This window comes from Bos grunniens, chromosome 23 (assembly GCF_055505025.1).
Source record: "Bos grunniens cultivar Pamir isolate PY7600 chromosome 23, Bosgru_T2T1.0, whole genome shotgun sequence".
In the NCBI taxonomy this organism is placed as follows: Eukaryota; Metazoa; Chordata; class Mammalia; order Artiodactyla; family Bovidae; genus Bos; species Bos grunniens.
Genome location: NC_141187.1, coordinates 36987344 through 36992368, shown reverse-complemented (window position 1 = coordinate 36992368; position 5025 = coordinate 36987344). Strand labels below are relative to the sequence as shown.

Here is a 5025-nt window from a genome sequence, read left to right as displayed (position 1 = left end):
CTCCTCCCTCCTCCCTCCCCATACCCTCCCTCTGGGTAGTTCCAGTGCACCAGCCCCAAGCATCCAGTATCATGCATCAAACCTGGACTGGCGACTCGTTTCATACATGATATTATACATGTTCCAATGCCATTCTCCCAAATCTCCCCACCCTCTCCCTCTCCCACAGAGTCCATATGACTGATCTATACATCAGTGTCTCTTTTGCTGTCTCTTGTTTCTTGAGGTAGGATTGTATTGCTATAGACTTTCCTCTTAGAATTGCTTTTGCTGCATCCCATAGGTTTTGAGTTGTGTTTTCATTGTCATTTGTTTCTAGAAATTTTTTGATTTCCCTTTTGATTTCTTCAGTAACCTGTTTGTTATTTAGAAATGTGTTGTTTAAACTCCATGTGTTTGTGTTTCTTACAGTTTTTTCCTTGTAATTATATCTAGTCTCATGGCATTGTGGTTAGAGAAGATGCTTGATACGATTTCAATTTTCTTAAATTTGCTGAGGTTTGATTTGTGACCTGAGATGTGGTCTATCCTGGAGAATGTTCCTTGTGCACTTGAGCAGAAGGTGTATTTTTCTGCATCTGGATGGAATGTCTTGAAGATATCAAAGAGATCCATCTCATCTAATGTATCTTTTAAACTTGTGTTTCCTTATTAATTTTCTGTTCTGATGATCTTTCCATTGGTGTGAGTGGGTATTAAAGTCTCCTACTATTACTGTGTTACTGTCAATTTCTCCTTTTATGTCTGTTAGTGTTTGTCTTATGTATTGAGATGTTCCTATATGGGGTGCACAGATATTTACAAATGTTATGTCTTCCTCTTGGGTTGATCCCTTGATCATTATGTAGTGTTCTTCCTTTTCTCTTGTAATCTTCTTTATTTTAAGGTCTATTTTGTCTGATACGAGGATTGTTACTCCAGCTTTCTTTTGCTTTCCATTTGCATGGAATATATTTTTCCATCCTCTCACAGTCTATCTGTTTCTTTAGGTCTGAAGTGGGTTTCTTGTAGACAGCATATATATGGGTCTTGTTTTTGTATCCATTCAGCCAGTCTGTGTCTTTGGTTGGAGCATTTAATCCATTTACATTTAAAATAATTATTGATAAATATGTTCCTATTGTCATTTCCTTAATTGTTTGGGGTTGATTTTGTAGATCTTTTTGCTTCTCTTGTATTTCTACTATGTAAGTCCCTTTAACTTTGTTGTAAAGCTGATTTGGTGGTACTGAATTCTCTTAATTTTTGCTTGTCTGAAAAGCTTTTTATTTATCCTTCAATTTGAATGAGATCCTTGCTTGTTACAGTAATCTTGGTTGTAGATTTTTCCCTTTGAGTACTTTAAATATATCCTGCCATTCCCTTCTGGACTTCAGCATTTCTGCTGAAAGATTGGCTGTTTCCCTTGTATGTTACTTGTTGCTTTTCACTTGCTGATTTTAATATTCTTTCTTTGTATTTAGTCTTTTTAGTTGGATTAGTATGTGCCTTGGCATGTTTCTCCTTGGGTTTATCCTGTATGGGACTCTGTGCCTCTTGGACTTGATTGACTATTTCCTTTTCCAGGTAGGCGAGAATTTTCAACTATAATCTCTTCAAAAATTTGGCAAAACTAATACAATTATGTAAAGTTTAAAAATAAAATAAAATTGGAAGAATTAAAAAAAAAAAAAAAAAAAAGAAAAAGAACCATGCAATAAAAAGGACAAAATTTTTAAAGAAAATTATTGTAATCAGACATACTTTATCCATGAGTTTTTAGATAGTAAAAACAAATAAGCAAATAAAAATATAGTTCTCTGATTAAAAAATACTATTTTTAAAATAAAAGACAGATATCTTTTTAATAAAAAAAAAAAAAAATTTTCTCATACCTTATCTTTTTCTCTTCTTCTTCTGGGACCCCTATAATTCAAATGTTGGTGTGTTTGATATTATCCCAGAGGTCTCTGAGACTATCCTCAGTTCTTTTCATTCTTTTTACTTTATTCTGGTCTTCAGAAGTTCTTTCCACCATTTTATCTTCCAGCCCACTGATTCGTTCTTCTGCTTCAGATATTATGTTATTGATTCTTTCCAGAGTATTTTTAAATTTCAGTAATTGTGTTGTTTGTCTGTTTGTCTATTGTTTAATTCTTCTAGGTCTTTGTTAATTGATTCTTGCATTTTCTCCATTTTGTTTTCAAGGTTTTTGATCATCTTTACTATCATTATTCTAGATTCTTTTTCAGGTAGTTTGCCTATTTCCTCTTCATTTATTTGTACTTCCGTGTGTTCTCTTTGGTGGGAACCATAGACACAGAATCTGCCTAGTTAATCATGTGGATTTAATCTGCAACTTATAGAGCTGGTGGGAAGGTTTTGGGTCTTCTTCCTTAGCCACATGCCTCTGGGTTTCAATTGTGGCTTTATTTCCACCTTTGCATGTGTATCATTCACTGGGGCTTGCTCCTGAGGCTGCCCTGGAGGACTTGGGTTTGCCCCTGTGAGGGCCAGATATGGAGGCAGTGTAGCTGCTTGGGTTGCAGGTGTTCTGGCAGCACCAGGTACTCAGGGAAGTTGGTGGCTAGGGCAGCAGGAAATATAGTGCTCTAGAAGGGTATGGCAACCAGTATTGGCCAATACACTCCAGTATTCTTGCCTGGAGAACTCCCTTGGCAGAGAAGCCTGGAAGGCTACAGTCTACAGGGTCGTAAATTGTTGGACACGACTGAAGCAACCCTGCATGAATAGACACAAGACTTTTTTTTTTTTTGCCTGTGGCAGCTCTGCCTCAATGAGATTTGAGCCTGAAGGTGGCACAGCTGCTTAGCTTGTGGGGACCCTGGTGGTGCAAAGTGTGCAGGGACACGGACTATCTCTGCAGAAGTAGTTATGGCCCTATCAGAGATTTTTGAACCTCTTGTAGCTGGCGTTCAGAAGGCCTCTTTGGCCAGTCTTTCTCTGTAGCTCCGTTCATTCAGGCACTTAGAGGGCTCCCTTCCCTGGGATCCTTCTCTGTTATTCAGCGCATCAGATACATAAAGGGGCCGCTCTGACTGGGGTCGTACTCTGTAGATCGGCATGTCAGGGACTTAAAGGGGCACCCTGGGTGGGGTCCTACTCTCTAGTTCAGCTGCTTCAGGTGTTTAACGGGCCAGTCTCTCTACTGTTCAGCTGCCCATGCGGGCGTGTGGGGAGAGATAGGATATGGTGATGGCTCCACCCACTGTGCGTGACTCAGCAGGATCCTCTTGCTTCCATGGCTGCCCGGCTTTCCTCCACAGGCATTTCTCACCAGGATCTTCTCCCTCCTATCCCTTTGATCTGTCTCTCTGCAATCAACAACAGCCCCCGCCCTAGGATTGCTCCACAATGCCTAAACTGCAGTTCCCAATTGCTGCACCTTCCAGGGGATCTGCGTCCCTCTCTGGGGTATGTAATGCTGCGGCCAGGATTATCTGATTCTCATTCCATTTAGGCTGCCACAGATCTGCTGTTTCACTCTCAGACTTAAATGTTTCTCCTCTGACTCAGACAATTACCCTGATGTGGGGATTGGACCCCTGCTTCAGTTCCCTCACCTGCTGAGGGCAGCTCCAGTCCTAACTAACACTCCTATTTTTTCCCTGTAGTTCCTTCATCCCACTGAGTTTTGCGTGGTTCTATATATTCTTTTCCGCTTGTCAGGTACTCCTGCCTGCTCTCAGCTGGTGATCCGTATGCACTTCCGGGTCTGAAGGTGTATTCCTGATGTATCCATGGAGAGAGATATACTCCACGTCCACCTTCTCCTCCGCCATCTTGTTCTCTCCTCAGTTCCTTTCTTGAGAGAAGAAAGGCTTCTCTCTGAGAGATTTTGCAGAGCCTGCACTTTCGTAAGGGCCTTTTGGAAGTCGCAAGCCTGGATTCCTGGGTCTCTCACAGGAGCTCAGAAATAGTGCATCCAGATCATGAGTCATTCCTGTCACTCAGTTACACCAAGTCTTGATACCTTGCTGAAAAGATTTTCTCAAATAGTTTTTCTTCTTCAAGAATGTCTCATACATTCTCGACACATTGTTTTAATACAATGAATTATAGAATTATAGAATTCTTTGCCAATTTTCACACATTAAAAAAATTGTGGAATTTTTATTGAAATTACATTGAATCTTTAAATCAGTTTGTAAATAAGTGGTATTGTTGTAATATTGTTTTTTAATTTATGAGAAAGGCCTTATTTCTATTTATTTAAATAGTCATTAACTCCTTCAATAAAGTCTTACATTTTTGTATAGACATCTTTTAAATATCTTGTTAGATGTATTTCTATGTATATGGTTGGTACTGTTGCAAATAAAATGAGAAATGTCTCTTTCTATATTTGGGGAGAGTTTTTGCAGGGTCAGTGTTAATTTTTCTATAAATATTTACTAGAATTCATTGGGAAACTTCTCAGTGCCAAGAGGTTTCTTTTAGAAAAAGCTTTAAATAAAGATAAAAAAATTAATAGTTATTCAAGTTTTCTATTTGTGTGTGTGTGTCAATTTGAGAAGTTGTCTTTTCAAGAACTTTTCTATTTCACCTTAAATTTTCAAATTTATTAACATGGGATTTTCCATGATATATTACTATAATGTTTTAATACATTGTAGGGTCTCTAGTGATATCAGTTTAATTTGACATTGGTAATTGGTGAATTCTTTCCCACAAACATGTTCCTGTGCATGTACACACACACACACAAACACACACCTATCACACCAGGGGTTACCAGTTTTAATTTTAATTTTTGGAGCGGTAACTTAATTCCTGATTATTCCTCTTCATTGTATGTTTTAAACTATTTTATTAAATCAGCCCTTTTCTATTTCCTATCTTCTACTTTTTAAAAATTTAATTGGACATTTTTCTCCATTTCCCTTGATGGATATTCATTTATTTATTTATTTTTTTGTTCTACTTCTCTTTATTTTCAATTACATTATCTCTTTAGTTACAACCATTTTTAATGTTAATTATCATTCAGGTTAAAATAATTTCTAATTTTCATTATGACTTCTT

The 5025-nt window shown here is 37.7% G+C and overlaps 1 long non-coding RNA gene across 1 annotated transcript; it reads left to right on the top strand.

Annotated features, from left to right (window-relative positions):
- Window positions 1-3208: 3208 nt before the first annotated feature.
- Window positions 3209-4474, top strand: LOC147347649 (uncharacterized). The gene is made up of 2 exons (XR_015152661.1): window positions 3209-3414; window positions 3670-4474. It is a non-coding gene; the product is annotated as an uncharacterized LOC147347649 (long non-coding RNA).
- The last annotated feature ends 551 nt before the right edge of the window (window positions 4475-5025 follow it).